Consider the following 17,228-nt stretch of genomic DNA (forward strand, 5'->3'; position numbering starts at 1 on the left):
TTCTGCAATAAAAGTAATATAATAAACCAACCTCATGCTTACCTTTCCATGGTTCCCAGGACAGCTTCAGCTCTGCTACATTGACATGACAGGCTGGACCACAGCAGAAAGCTGACATCCAGCTTGCCATGCCGCAGACACTGAGAAGCGCAGGCATGCTTGCGCTCCTCAGTGTCTCACTGTGACGGCATCCAGATGAGCCGAGTTCATGTCCAATGAACTCAGCTCACCTCGTGCACGTCACTGACAGCGTGGGAGAATTCTCCAGCTCAAGCGCTGAGCACAGGAGAATTCTCCCACGCTGGGATGGCATTGAGATGACAGGCTGGATCGCAGCTGAGCACTGCCATCCAGCATGCCATCCTTCATAGACACTGCAGAGTGCAGGCATGCTTGCGCTCTGCCGTGTCTCTGAAGGATGACAAGCTGGATGGCAGCGCTCAGCTGCCATCCAGCCTGTCATCAGAATGCCATCCCAGCGTGGGAGAATTCTCCTGCACTCAGCGGTGAGCGCAGGATAATTCTCCCACGCTGTCAGTGACGTGCATGAGGTGAGCTGAGTTCATTGGACATGAACTCGGCTCATCTGGATGTCGTCACAGTGAGACACTGAGGAGCGCAAGCATGCCTGCGCTTCTCAGTGTCTGCGGCATGGCAAGCTGGATGGCAGCTTTCGGCTGGGATCCAGCCTGTCATGTGAATGTAGCAGAGCTGAAGCCGTCCTGGGAACCATGGAAAGGTAAGGATGAGGTTGGTTTATTTTTTTACTTTTATTGCAGATGACATTGGCTTCAGCTGGAATGGGCGTGATGGTAAGAATGGTTTAATTTAGAACATTAAAAATTGTGTGTTTATTTCAATTAAAGGACTTTATTCTGGGTGTTTGTATCACCTCCACACAATACTTGGGCATGCTCCTGATGAGGTTGCGGATGGTCTCCTGTGGGATCTCCTCCCAGACCTGAACTAAAGCATCCGCCAACTCCTGGACAGTCTGTGGTGCAACGTGACGTTGGTGGATGGAGCGAGACATGTCCCAGATGTGCTCAATCGGATTCAGGTCTGGGGAACGGGCGGGCCATTCCATAGCTTCAATGCCTTCATCTTGCAGGAACTGCTGACACACTGCAGCCACATGAGGTCTGGCATTGTCCTGCATTAGGAGGAACCCAGGGCCAACCACACCAGCCTATGGTCTCACAAGGGTCTGAGGATCTCATCTCGGTACCTAATGGCAGTCAGGCTACCTCTGGCGAGCACATGGAGGGCTGTGCTGCCCTCCAAAGAAATGCCACCCCACACCATTACTGACCCACTGCCAAACCGATTATGCTGAAGGATGTTGCAGGCAGCAGATCGCTCTCCACGGCATCTCCAGACTGTCACGTCTGTCACATGTGCTCAGTATGAACCTGCTTTCATCTGTGAAGAGCACATGGCGCCAGTGGCGACTTTGCCAATCCTGGTGTTCTGTGGCAAATGCCAAGCGTTCTGCACGGTGTTGGGCTGTGAGCATAATCCCCATCTGTGGACGTAGGGCCCTCATACCACTCTCATGGAGTCGGTTTCTAACCATTTGTGCAGACACATGCACATTTGTGGAATGCTGGAGGTCATTTTGCAGGGCTCTGGCAGTGCTCCTCCTGTTCCTCCTTGCACAAAGGTGGAGGTAGCGGTCCTGCTGCTGGGTTGTTTCATTCTTATGGCCCCATCCGCATCTCCTGGTGTACTGGCCTGTCTCCTGGTAGCGCCTCCAGCCTCTGGACACTACGCTGACAGACACAGCAAACCTTCTTGCCACAGCTCGCATTGATGTGCCATCATGGATGAGCTGCACTACCTGAGCAACTTCTGTGGGTTGTAGAGTCCGTCTCATGCTACCACGAGTGTGAAAGCACAACCAACATTCAAAAGTGACCAAAACATCAGCCAGAAAGCAATGGTACTGAGATGTGGTCTGTGGACCCCACCTGCAGAACCACTCCTTTATTGAGGGTGTCTTGATAATTGCCAATAATTTCCATCTATTGTCTATTCCATTTGCACAACAGCATGTGAAATTGATTGTCAATCAGTGTTGCTTCCTAAGTGGACAGTTTGATTTCACAGAAGTTTGATTTACTTGGAGTTATATTTTGTTGTTTAAGTGTTCCCTTTATTTTTTTGAGCAGTGTATATAGTGTATAGTTAAAATCTCAGTCTACTATGAAGCACCGAGATTAAATCAACGGATGTCTTCAGCAGGGCTTGGCTGTCATAGTAACCCATCGCCCCCCTCCACCTATTGCATTGGGGGGCCAATGTGAGCATGCGTTTCATTTAAACACCACTGTCAGAGATTATCAGTGGCGTTTAAATGGTTAACAGCCAAGGCCAGAGCCAAGTTAGAGTTAGATGCCAGCTCCTGAGCCCTCTCCACACATGCAGACCCCTTCCCAGAATGTTAATTCACATCTTAATGCGGGAAGGAGTTAAACATTCTAGATTATTATTTTTTTTAATTTTCAGGGCTGGACATTTCCTTTAAAGGACCTGTCACTAGTTCAAAAGTGCACAGTTTTTTGCATTTATTTTATTTTGCTACTCTACTGTGTATTTTGTTTTATTTTAGATTGGTTATATGGTTCCAGAGATATGGGGCTTTTTATTTAGTGCTAATTTTGTATTTCTTTACCAAGGGTATATTGTACACATATTCTCTAGGGGTGTACCTTTAGGCTGTCCTGCCTAAACAACCTTCCCTTTGCAAAGACCATCATAATTACGCCCCAAAAAAGGTCCATACTGTATCTCTGGAACCATATGGCGGATTAAAAAAAAAATGTGTTATTTTGGTTTGCTAGCAAGTCTTATATAGTATGCTCAGAATTCCCATGTAATGAGAATAGGGAATTAAAAACTGTTTTACATGCTTTGCTGTTTACATGCAATGTAGTTAATCTGGATTGTAAAGCACCATGGAATTAATGGCGCTATAATAATAAATAATAATAATGATGATAATAATAATTGAAGCACAGAATCTTCTTCTTCAGTAAATCCTTAAAAAAAAATCTCAGAGCTTCAACTAAGAAAGTTTTACATAAACCTTTTTGTATTTTATCTATGCAAAAAGAGGCACTAAATAAAAACATAAATTAAAAAAAAGCTTTACTACTTAATAATGGAAATAATACATTTTATTTTTATAGCGCCAACATATTCCGCAGCACTTTACAATTTTAGAGGGGACTTGTACATAAAGATGTTACAGAATAAGCATAACTCATCAAAAGGAGTGAGGACCTGCTCGCAAGCTTACAGTCTATGAGGAAATAGGAGAACACAAAAGGTAAATGGTAAAATGTACTTATATTGTACAATACAGCCATAATATACATATTGGCATAGTTGATTGATTATTAGTACTGATAAATTCATGACAATTAACATGCAAAAAGAAAAACAAATATGAATAATGCGCAAAAATATTTGTTGGCTATGCATTTGAATGCAAATGAAAAATGTACAGTTTCCTCACTAGATGGCAATGTTCCTCTGTAGGAGGAAAATGCTGTGCAGTATATTTTACTTGCAGACCATGCAGAGTTGCCAACCAACTTTTTAATTTTTTCTACAAAACTGAACCAAAATTCATGTACAGGCCAAAATTTTTATGGACACTCATCTGGTTCCATGTTATAGACCAGGGTTCCCCAACTCCAGTCCTCAAGGCCCACCAACAGGTCATGTTTTCAGGATTTCCTTAGTATTACACAGGTGATAATTCCATCACCTGCACAGGCAATAATTCCATCACCTGTGCAATACTAAGGAAATCCTGAAAACATGACCTGTTGGTGGGCCTTGAGGACTGGAGTTGGGGAACCCTGTTATAGACCATGTCCCCACATCATGCCCTGCCCTCAGAACAGCTTTTAATCACAAAGATCCAAAAATTAAGACTCCTGGTTGCAGAAAAGGCTGAGCACACTGCATTGTGCATGTCATGTGTTAGCACTGCACAGAACAGAAAAAAAAAAACTTAAAATAAGAGCAGATACATATTAGTGAGCAAAAAAAACTGTAAAGGCCCATTTTGATGAGCTGATAATGGCAGAATGAGCACTAAGATGTTCATTCCCAGCCAGGCGCATACATAGAAATCCTGGGGCACCATAGCAGAAGTTTTAACTGGACTTCCCATCAGCAAGAAAAATAAATTCATATTTGGCGAGGTCACAGGAAAGCATATGTCACAACTTTGCAGTCCTTACAAAATAATTTTCCTCCTACTGAAGCCCTAGATTCCCTTTCATTGCACCCATAAAGTATCAGGGGCGGACCTACCGCCGATGCAGCCGGTGCAACTGCACAGGGGCCCGGCGGTGCAGGGGGACCCTTGCCGGGCGGCTAATATTGAGGGCAATCTGGCCTGCTTCTCGGAGCCCCAGGCTCCAGGGGGCCCATGGCCAGATTGCCCTCATCATATGTGGTGGGCAGGGAGAGATCCTTCCAGCTCCGCTGCTGACAGGAGGAAAATGGCAGCAGAGCTAGAGAGATCCGTCCTCACCTCTGCTTCCTGCCTGGCGCTTCCTCCCTGACACAGGCCCACGCTGCTTGATGACGTCATCATCCAGTGCGCGAATGGGTCAGAGCGAGGGTTTCCGGCAATGAGAAGGATACTGCTGCAAGGGAGCAAGGAGAGAGGTAAGTTGTGTTTTTGTTATTTAATTTTTTTTAAACTGAAATGCTGGGGAGAGGAACAGGAGAATGAGGGGAGGTTTGGGAGAGCAATGGTGGCGATGGGGAAAGCAATGATGGGGATGGGGAGAACAATGATGGGGCTGGAGAGAGCAATGATGGGGATGGGGAAAGCATTGATGGGGAGAGCAATGATGAGGATGAGGAGAGCAATGATGGGGCTGGGGAGAGCAATGATGGGGATGGGCAAAGCAATGATGGGGCTGGGGAGAGCAATGATGGGGATGGGGAGAGCATGATTGGGATGGGGAGAGTAATGATGAGGAGAGCAATGATGGGGATGGTGGGGATGGGGAGAACAATGATAAGGATGGGGAGAGCAATGATGGGGATGGTGGGGGTGGGGAGAGCAATAATGGGGATGGTGGGGATGGGGAGAGCAATGATGAGGATGGTGAGAATGGGAAAAGCAATGATGGGGCTGGGGAGAGCAATGATAGGGGTTTCTTGGGGAGCGCAATGATGGGGGTGGTGTGGTGAGAGCAATGATGGGGTTGCTGGGAGAGAGCAATGACGGGGATTCTGGGAGAGAGCAATGATGGGGGTGCTGGGAGAGAGCAATGATGGGGGTGCTGGGAGAGAACAATGATGGGGTTTTCACTTTGCTTGTACTGTAAAGCCTTGTATATTTTCCGTGTGCACATAGCCTTACAGTTAATTGGGGAGAGTCACAGAGACTGAATAATTTATATTATTGGCTGGTGAAGATTATAGTTAATGAGGGCACAGTGCTGCTTATCACTTTATATTTTGATTACTATATGGCTAATAGTATATTAATGGGGAGGGGGTACATATCTGTATTCATGGGCGCAGTGCGGGGAAGACACATGTATGTATACAATATATGTGACCTTGTTATTTTCTAGGCTGGAGATCATCGTGACAAGACGAGTCGTGACTGGGAGATGTCGACATGAAGGTCTGACCAGATGGAAAAGAAGCAGCAGAAATCTGATCAGATGAGACGTCAGCGGTAAGTGCCTTGTGTTATGATCTGCAACAAGAACTAAGGAAAGATAGGGGAAAGCTGTACCTAAAATAAGACTAAACTGAATCCCTACGATGTAGCGGACTGTCTGTTCCTTGTGAACAGACCCGCCTTTGTCCTCGGCTAGTCTGAACGGAGACCTATAGAAATAAGGGAGGGGTTCCTAAAAGTACTAAGGACTGGGACAAAAAAAGGATACCTCCTAACAGAAAGTTGCTGCAGAACACAAAAGACAAACTGACAAAAAGTACTAGAGGTCCCAGAGGACTAAGCGAACTAGAGAGAGATAGGCACCGAAGCACCTGGCTAGAGAGACAGTCAAACAACACTGAAGTCCAGCAAAGCCAGAAGGGCGGAGCTGGAATATAAAGGCAGATGGTCACGTGTCTGCAAAACACAAGATAGAAAAAACTAACAGGAGGGTTCTAACAGTACCCCCTCATTTATGAGGATCCTCCGGATGCTCCAGGCCCAGGCCTATCCGGAAACCTACTGTGGAAAGCTTTAACAAGCCTAGGAGCAGAGACATCATCCGTCCTTACCCAGGAGTTGTCTTCGGGACCGAAACCCTTCCAGGAGACAAGATACTGTAATCTCCCTCTATGCCATCTAGAATTCAAGATACGCGAAATTTCAAATTCGCCGTCTTCCACCACAGGGGGAGCTGTGACAGTGGCATCCCTATCAGATACGTCAGCCTTTTTCAACAAGGAAACATGAAACACAGGATTAATCTTCCAGGAAGTATAGACATCAAACCTAACAGCAGACGGGTTAACAACCTGAAGCACTTTAAATGGACCCACAAACTTAGGACCCAGATTTTAGAGGGAATCCTCAACCGCAGGTTCTTCGAGGACAACCAAACCATGTCACCCACAGTAAACAAAACCTCTTTACGTTTCCTGTCAAAATACTTCTTGGACTTCTTGTTAGTCTCTTGAAGGTTGCAACGTACATTAGTCAAAACTCTCTTCAAATCACCGGAAAAATTCTCCTCTTCCGGCACCGTCGACCCTAATTTGGAGAACGAACCAAAAGACGGATGTCTCCCAGTGCAACCAAAAAAAGGAGAACACCCAGCAGAGGAGGATGTATGATTGTTAAGAGAAAATTCTGCGAGAGGCAGAAACTCAGACCACACCTCTTGATTGTCTGCCACAAAACAATGCAAAAACTGTTCAACATCCTGGTTCTTTCTTTCAGTCTGTCCATTAGACTCAGGATGATAACCAGATGAAAATGACAAATGGACTCCCAACCTGTCACAAAAAGCATGCCAAAAGCGAGCCACAAACTGAGGTCCTCTATCAGAAACAATATCCATGGGAACGCCATGGAGCTTGACAATCTCCTTAACAAACGCCTTAGCGAGTGTCTTGGCGCAGGGCAACTTAATGAATGGAACCAAATGACACATCTTACTAAAACGGTCCACGACCACCCAGATGACAGTAAAACCCTCGGACACAGGAAGATCAGTAATAAAATCCATAGTGAGATGCGTCCAAGACACACTAGGAACCTCCAGAGGGCAAAGCAACCCCGCAGCAGTAGTATGTGAAGCCTTTGACCTAGCGCACACAGTACACTGACACACCCACTTGATGACTTCCTTCTGCCATCCAGGCCACCAAAAACTGCGACTGATCAGTCTCTTAGTCTCCGAAATTCCTGGATGACCTGCCAACAGAGACTCATGACACTCCACAAACAAATCTCTCCTAAAGGCTCTAGGCACGAACAACCTCCCATGGGGAGTGTTAGATGGAGCATCATCTTGAGCTTTCAGAATCCCATTCGCCAAAACGAAGTCCAAAGCCGCCACCACAACTCCTTTCCATAAAATGCTCTCCTCCTCCTCGGCACTGACCGTAGGAGAGAAGCTGCGAGATAAAGCATCGGCTTTAACATTCTTAGTACCAGGGATATAGGTAACAGAAAAATGAAACCGAGAAAAAAAAAGTGCCCACCTAGCTTGACGGGCATTCAAGCGCTTGGCAGCATCCAGATAGATCAAATTCTTATGATCTGTGAAAACCTGAATAGGAAATCTAGCGCCTTCCAAAAAATGATGCCAATGTTCAAACGCGAGTTTAATAGCCAGCAACTCCCGATTTCCAACATCATAATTCAGTTCGGTTTCCGAAAATTTTTTCGAAAAGAAGGCACAAGGATGTACTCCACCCTTGTTCTCCTGAGACAAAACTGCTCCGACCCCCACCGATGAAGCATCGACCTCGACCAAAAAAGGCTTCGTCTCATCAGGCTGCATAAGGATAGGGGCAGAACTCAACCTCTCTTTGAGATACTCAAACGCTTCAATGGCCTCAGTAGTCCACTGGGCCGTATTCGCACCTTTCCTGGTGAGATCGGTTAGAGGTTTAACAATTACAGAAAAATTCTTAATGAATTTCCTGTAATAATTGGCAAAACCCAAAAATCTCTTTATAGATTTCAAACCAATAGGCCTAGGCCATTCCAGCACAGCCTGAACCTTCACAGGGTCCATTTCAAAGCCCAAAAAATGAATTTTCTGCACAGCGAACTCACATTTCTCCAGCTTAGCAAAGAGTGAATTATCACTCAATAACTGCAAAACTTCACGTACACTCTGCCAATGGGACTCCAGATCTGGTGAATAAATCAAAATGTCATCCAAATACACAACCACATTCTTACCAATCAGAGGTCTCAGGACGTCATTAATAAGGTTCTGAAAAAATGCAGGTGCATTGGTAAGACCAAAAGCCATCACCAGATTCTCATAATGACCTACCGGAGTGTTAAAAGCAGTTTTCCATTCATCACCCTCCTTCACACGTAACAAATTGTATGCCCCCCAGAGATCAATTTTGGAGAACCACTTGGCTCCCACTAACTGGTTAAACAAGTCAGGAATTAATGGTAATAAGTAATCTTATTAATTTCACGAAAATCCAGACATGGACGTAAACCGCCGTCCTTTTTTTTAACAAAGAAGAATCCAACTGCCACAGGCGACTTAGAAGGTCTAATGTGACCAGCAGCCAGGCTAGTCTGTATGTACTCCTCCAAGGCCCTTCTTTCAGGGATAGTCAGATTAAACAAGCGACTTTTGGGAAGAGTAGCACCCGGAACAAACTCAATGGTGCAATCATAATCCCTATGAGGACGTAAAACTTGCGACTCCTCCTCCGAAAAAAACCTCCAAAAATCTTGAATAGGTACAGGTAATTCCACTTTTTCCACAGCCGCAATGCGACCATTACAACATTTATCATAGCACTTCGGACTCCAAGACTTAATCACATTAGTAGACCAGTCAAATAAAGGATTGTGCAGTTTCAACCAAGGCAATCCTAGAACAACTGGAAAGGGTAAATTATCCAAAACAACCAAGTCCATAATTTCTTGGTGAACTCCATTGATAGTGAGAGGAAATGCAGCAGTCTTGTGAGTAATACATTTCAAAGGAGTGTTATCAATTGCAACCACAGAAATAGGTGATGACAAAGGTTTGGATTTCAATTTAAGGTTTTCCAAAAACCCTTTATCAATCACATTAAGTGTTGAACTACAATCAACAAATACCTGAAATTCAATAAAATCTCCCTGCAGAGTAGTACTCCCAGAAAGAAATACTCCTGCAGAGCGTAAACAAGCTATACGGACGTAGCTGACCTTTTTTTTTTCTTTACTTAAACGACGCTCACAATACTTAATCAAATGGTCACCTTTACCACAATAAAGACACAATTCCTCAGCGAACCTCCGGTATTTTTCCTGAGAGCGGAGTGATATACCCCGAACCTCCATCGGTTCCCCACTGTCAGAGCAGATTTTCTGGGGACTAGGACCTGACATTACAGGAGTCTTTACCTCATTGAGCATGCACCTCAGTCTCCTGTCTATGCGAACAGCTAACTGCATAGCTTCCTGCAGAGTCTCAGGTGCAGGGAATGCAATTAGCAAATCCTTAACCCTTTCACTCAAACCAGCAAGAAATAAACATCTCAGCGCCGAATCATTCCACTTAACTTCTGAAGCACATCTTCTAAAGTGTGTGCAATAATTTTCAACATCATCAGACCTCTGATTCAAACGTCTAAGTTCTGCTTCAGCAGATGAGATTCGATCAGGATCGTCATATAATAGCCCCATAGCAGAAAAAAATTCTTCAACAGAACTTAAACACGGATCATTAGGCTGGAGAGAAAAGGCCCAATCCTGTGGTTCTTTGCGCAAAAGTGACATAATAAAACCAATGCGCTGTGATTCATTCCCAGAGGATTTTGGTCTCAAACAAAAATATAACAAACAAGCATTTTTAAAGGAAAAAAATCTTGCTGTTTACCATAAAAAACATCAGGCAGTCCTACCTTCGATTCCACAAAATGCGCTCCAGGACAGCTACTCACGTGTTGCTGAAGCTCGGCCACCTCCAGAGACAATCTCTGCAGGCATTGAGCCAACTCCTGGACAGAAACCATACTGATCCCCGAATTTCTTTCCTTGTAGTTTTTTTGGGCTGGACTTACTGTTATGATCTGCAACAAGAACTAAGGAAAGATAGGGGAAAGCTGTCCCTAAAATAAGACTAAGCTGAATCCCTACGATGTAGCGGGCTGCCTGTTCCTTGTGAACAGACCCGCCTTTGTCCTCGGCTAGTCTGAACGGAGACCTATAGAAATAAGGGAGGGGTCCCTAAAAGTACTAAGGGCTGGGACAAAAAAGGGACACCTCCTAACAGAAGTTGCTGCAGAACACAAAAGACAAACTGACAAAAAGTACTAGAGGTCCCAGAGGACCAAGCGAACTAGAGAGAGATAGGCACCGAAGCACCTGGCTAGAGAGACAGTCAAACAACACTGAAGTCCAGCAAAGCCAGAAGGGCGGAGCTGGAATATATAGGCAGATGGTCACGTGACCGCAAAACACAAGATAGAAAAAACTAACAGGAGGGTTCTAACACCTTGATGTAAATATTATTCTGTATCTGCACAGTGTGACTTGGAGTGATAATGTTATCTGTAAAATCCCTTAGGCTGCATTCTCACATTTGTGTGAAATGTCTGTGAGCTTCCAGATTTTTTTATCGGATAGTCCACGGACTCGTAGAGTTTTATAGATCCATTCACACATTCATGAAAATCACGGATCTGAGAATGAGATCTGTGAAGGTCAGAGAATGTCCTGTTCTGATCCAATTTTGTATCTGCATCTGTGTACGACACTGCACACAGATGCAGGAAAGCAGCCTTATTATGTATAGGACAGTCCATTAGTATACACTGTGTTCCAAATTATTATGCAAATAATATTTTCTCAGATTTTACCAAATTACCTATATGAATTGCAGTCATTGTAATTTTCCAGTCAAATTATTAGAGTACAACTGAAAGGTTTTTGTACAAACTGCCTATGATAACAGTATATTTTTAAAAAAATAAAAAACTCAAGCTGCACTCAAAATGCATGTTCCAAATTATTATGCACAGCAGAGTTTTCAACCTTTTCATTTTAATAAAGAACAAAAAAATGGTCATTTTTGAAATTATAAGCATTAGCAGGTTATTAAAAACTGAAATCAAACAGTTTTCAACTCAAAACTTTATTCTAGGTGATGTTACATTTGCATTTAGGACCCCTTGTTCGAAAGGAGCTTCTGAACTCTCTCGTCCATTGAATTTGTCAGGTTTTGGATGGTTTCTGCTTTAATTGTTTTGCATGAGGACAGAATACCCTCCCAGAGCTGTTGCTTAGATGTGAACTGCCTCCCGTCATCATAGACACTCCTTTTAATGATGCTCCAGAAGTTCTCAATGGGGTTGAGGTCAGGGGAGCATGGGTGCCACACCATAAGTTTGTCCCCTTTTATGCCCATAGCAGCCAGAGATGCAGATGTGTTATGTGCAGCATGAGACGGGGCATTATCATGCATGAAAATGATCTTGCTGCGGAATGCACGGTTCTTCTTCTTGAACCATGGAAGGAAGTGCTGTTTGAGAAACTCAACATACATTATGGAGTTCATCTTTACCCCTTCAGGGATCCTAAAAGGGCCGACAATCTCTCTCCCCATGATTCCAGCCCAAAACATTACTCCACCTTCTCCTTGTTAGCGCCGTAGCCGTGTTTGCATGGGGTGTCCATCAACCAGCCATCCTCCACTCCATCCATCTGGACCATCGAGATCATTTCATGCATGATAATGCCCCGTCTCATGCTGCACATAACACATCTGCATCTCTGGCTGCTATGGGCATAAAAGGGGACAAACTTATGGTGTGGTATCCATGCTCCCCTGACCTCAACCCCATTGAGAACCTCTGGAGCATCATCAAAAGGAGTGTCTATGATGGTGGGAGGCAGTTCACATCTAAGCAACAGCTCTGGGAGGGTATTCTGTCCTCATGCAAAACAATTAAAGCAGAAACCATCCAAAACCTGACAAATTCAATGGACGAGAGAGTTCAGAAGCTCCTTTCGAACAAGGGGTCCTATGTGCAAATGTAACATCACCTAGAATAAAGTTTTGAGTTGAAAACTGTTTGATTTCAGTTTGTAATAACCTGCTAATGCTTATAATTTCAAAAATGACAATTTTTTGTTCTTTATTAAAATGAAAAGGTTGAAAACTCTGCTGTGCATAATAATTTGGAACATGCATTTTGAGTGCAGTTTGAGTTTTTTATTTTTTAAAAAATATTCTGTTTTCATAGGCAGTTTGTACAAAAACCTTTCAATTGTACTCTAATAGTTATTTGGCTGGAAAATTACAATGACTGCAATTCATATAGGTAATTTGGGAAAATCTGAGAAAATATTATTTGCATAATAATTTGGAACACAGTGTATAGTGTACTCACTTATTATGTATAGTGCCATGTATAGCACCATCCTTAGTTATATAGTTTCATCTTTTATTATGTATAACACCCTCCTTTATTACGCATCATCCTCTCTAGCTATATATGGTGCCGTCTCTTATTATATAGCTTCCTCTGGTGTTATGTACAGCGCTGTCCCTTACATAGTATATTCTTGTTATTTTTGTCAGTCACAGCGCCCTCTTTTATTACATAATCGTCTCTTGTTAGATATATAATGACTGCTGATGGAGCAGCCGTTGACCAGAAGACCAGTCCATCAGCTCCTCCATTAGAAAAGAAGCTTTCCCTTGTTCCATCAGCCGTCATTGCATTACAGTGGGTACGGAAAGTATTCAGACCCCTTTAAATTGTTCACTCTTTGTTTCACTGCAGTCATTTGGTAAATTCTAAAAAGTTCATTTTTTTTCTCATTTAAGTACACTCAGCACCCCATCTTGACTGAAAAGAAAACAGAAATGTAGAAATTTTTGCAAATTTATTGCTACATGTAAACAGGGAATGTGCTGCCAGTAACATGATGCTCTAGGTGGAAACAGACATATACTGAAAAAGAAAACATAGCAGTCATACTTACAATACCATGTCAAGAGACAAATGTATAACAAGAGGCAGCAGGTCCCCCATGATAAAGACGGGGGCAGCACAGGTGCAAAATACTAATAAAACAACCAATTACTAACTCACCAAACATCCGTGGGGTGGCTGCCTAGTATTCCAAATGCACATAGGCTTGTATAGGGTGCCATTTACACCTTTACGTGAGATGCACCTCTGTCTGTATACCAACGCCCCTATTTTTACATTAGTTGAGCAGCAAATACCATATGTACACTCACAGGACAGACACCCCACAATTCCCAGCCACTACCTGAAGAGCCTGATCTGCACCCTCCATACAAAATGTGAAAAAAAGATGTAGATAAAAATCAATAAAAGGTGAGCGGTAGTTATGGCCAAGCTGCTGTCCGGTTATGCTCTGGCACTTTACAGAACAACAGTGTCCTAGTCCCAGTGTGCTATCAGGTACGGGGTGCATCACACTCCGCTGTCTCCAAGCCTCCATCTTCATGAGCCACCGCATCCAACTCAGGGGACACCAAGTTCATTGCAACAAGCAAATGTTTACTGGTCATTTCGAGTTCACCAGGCTGTAACATGTGGTATAGGGTACAACACTACATACTTCTTACTTCCTTAGTACCACTTTCTCGTTCTAGACTAGCCCCAAGCCCACTGACTCCGTCAGCCTCGAGAATTTCCTGTCCACCTAGGCAGTGCACCCAGGATCCAGTACCTTCTGTCTATACAGGTCCCTGTCCATCTGCCCCTGTACGCCAGAGGACAATAAGTGCCCAGCAGCCCCTATGCCAGTCTTTGGGCTCCGGATGTGATAAAAGTGTTCGCTCAGGATTTAAGTTCGGTCCCTCACTGCTTCAAACCACTGGTACATGCCGGCCCTATCATACCACTGTCCTTGAACGTGACCTTGTCACTGCACTTCCCTATCTGACTTACTACCAGGAAATGCCACCTTTTTACAAACACTAGTCCCCACCCATTGTGGGCTAGTTCTATACATTAACTGTATCTTATCTTTCTAACATCAACTACCATCAATGTACACTAAGCATCTTATCACTTGTGTCTATGTCTTATCTTGTGCTTACCTGCACTATACACTACTCACATTGTACATTAACATTTTACATTACTTATAAGCTGTACATTACCATACACAATATAAGAGACACCCATCACTATTCACATTACATGTAAAACCGCCTGACACTGCACACATGGTGCGATTGTTGTCTTCAGGGGCAGGAATGCAGCAGAACAGTCCACAACTCTTACAAAGACCTCACTGAAAAAGAAAAAATAGCAGCCATAGTTGCAATACAATGTCCAGGTACAAATGCACAACAAAATATGATTTTTTTGCACGTTTTTTATGCAAGGTGCAGGTCAGTTCCTTCCAGTGGTGGCTGGGTATTGTGGGGTGTCTGTCCTGTGGGCATACATATGGTGTTGGCAGCCCGCCTGATGTAAAAGTAGGGGTGTTGGTAATAGACTGTTATAAGGACAGAGGTGCATCTCATGTAATGGTGTGAATGACACCCTATGCAAACTGTGTGCATTTGGAATACTAGGCAAGCCACCCAGAGGTGTATCTAAGTTTTCCGGCACCCGGGGCAAGACTTCAGTTTGTCGCCCCCTCCTCCAAGCAGTTTGAGTAGTTGTCATGTGACCAATCATTCATATGCGATTTGCACACTTAGTCACGTGCCAATAAGCTGCTCTTCCTAATTCTTTCAGTGTTCTGTGAAAAACTAAGTAAAGCAGGCATAAAAGCTAGTAGTCAATTGACCATAAGTGTGAAAAATGCATGAGTGAAATTACTTTTAAGATTAGCATGCTACAGTGCTTTATTTTCTATTTAAAGGGCTTGTCCAGGTTTGAGATGAAAGTCTGCAGTCACTCTATCAAACCCCTTTAATGCTTCTAACATGAATAAAAACATAGTAAACCATAACTTGTCAGATGGCAAAATACTTTAATAACATAGCCATGTATCACGTAATCTTACAAGTAATGGATTGTTAAATGTGTACAAAATCAGAGCCAATAACAGCACAAGGATCCATCACCAGAACCCCAGCAGTACAGAAATACATCATTAGAACCTCCATTGGTACAGAAACACAGCATCACAACCTTCATCAGTATAGAAAGTCATCATCAGAACCACCTGCAGTACAGAAATTCATACGAACCATGAGCAGTACAGAAATTCATCTGTGTAACCACCATCAGTACAGAAACACAGCATCAAAACCCTCATCAGTACAGGAATGCATCACAAGAACCACCATTAGAACAAGAATACATCACCAGGACCACCATCAGTACATTAACACATCACCAGGACCACTATCATTACATGAATTTAGCACCAGAACCACCATCAGTAAATAATACATCAATTGTAAAGTCTTCCACTACGTCCTTAACAATGGTAAGGAGATACTAGGAGTTGTTGCTATCAGTCATCATCAGACTGTGGACCATACGGGAACCACATTACTGATGAAAATTAGTCAGTATCACAAAAAACATTTTTATCCAGATGCCTTACAGTTGATGTTGTGTCTGATTGGAGTCGTTCTCTCAGCCACAGCTTGTCTCTGCAGACTTACATCTTCTCCGGTCTTCTGCAGCACATCTCGACACAATGCCCTTAAAAATAGCAGTGTCATTATAAAAATATCAGCTCTATGCTGTGCCCCTGAATAAATAATTGCCCATGACTATATTCCTTGCACAAAATATGACCCACCCCACACACTGTCTCTCTTATAGTTTAGGCCCTCCATACCACCTCTTCTTTCCATACTGGGCCCCCTTTTCACACTGTCTTCTCACGCTATGTCCCCCTATAGGGCCCAGTCTCTATACTCCATACCCTCCATACCCTCTCTCGTTCCCATACTGTATCCGCATGCATTTCAAGTTATATATTTCTGTACTGCTGGTGGTTCTGGTGATGGATTCTTGTGCTGTTATTGGTTATGATCCTGTACACATGATATCATATAAGAGGGAGGAATTAGTAATCCCTATACACAAACCGCAGATATATCAACAGGTATAGATAATATCTAAATCAGAGAATGAATGATAACAAACTTGTCAAAGTAGCCTAACTGGAGGTGTCCAGAGCCCCTGGTTGCCTACTCAATTCTGTGGTTCCAGTGCTGTTGACATATGTTGCTCTGCTGCTTCTAATACTTTGATTTCCAATGATCCACCTGCCATCCTGCATTTCCATCTCTACTAGTCCTTTTTGTAGCATGTATTGTCCATCTCCACTGCATCAATGTACATCCTTATAATAGGCAGAATTCCTAGCACTATCATAGGACTTCCTAGCACTCTTATATGTCATTGTGAGTACTGGGGATAGTACTTTTATGAAACCATCTGCTAAGGTTCATCAAGGGGAACTATTATGAGGATAATGTAGCTACCATTTTAAAGTGCGAAATGTGATTAACATATTTACTGAGCACTTGCAGCCGTGGCTAACATTAAAGGGCACTGGGGGTAGAATTTTGCCAAGCTTATCACAGGGAACAAAAAGTAGGCCTCTCTCTTTACCATTATTATTATTATTATTATTATTATTAATTTATATAGTGCCATTGATTCCATGGCGCTGTACATAAGATGGGGTTACATACCAAATACAGATATCACTTACAGTAAACAAACTAATGATAGACTGGTACGGAGGGAAGAAGGCCTTGCCCTTGCGGGCTTACATTCTACCTTCTACATTATAGAGTAAATTATTCTTAATTTATGTTACTGTATAGCCATGGGCTACTCCTATATTACATGTAGCGCGGCACAGGGCGGTAGGCGTGGGCATGTCACTCGTTTTCTCCTTTCAAGCCCTAGCTCGGTGCATAAAAGAGTGGGTCCTGGCTGGATGTTGGTGTTGGTGCTGTGAGGGCCTTGTGCCCTTGCAGGCCGCATGTAGCTGATGGTGTTGGCCGGCTAGGGCCGTAGATTTCAATAAAGGAGACTGCCGTTCTAAAACACTGTCTTTACTGAAC

The sequence above is a fragment of the Phyllobates terribilis genome, unplaced genomic scaffold, assembly GCF_046119375.1.
Source record: "Phyllobates terribilis strain yellow unplaced genomic scaffold, ASM4611937v1 Scaffold_4__5_contigs__length_816908805, whole genome shotgun sequence".
Taxonomy (NCBI): domain Eukaryota; kingdom Metazoa; phylum Chordata; class Amphibia; order Anura; family Dendrobatidae; genus Phyllobates; species Phyllobates terribilis.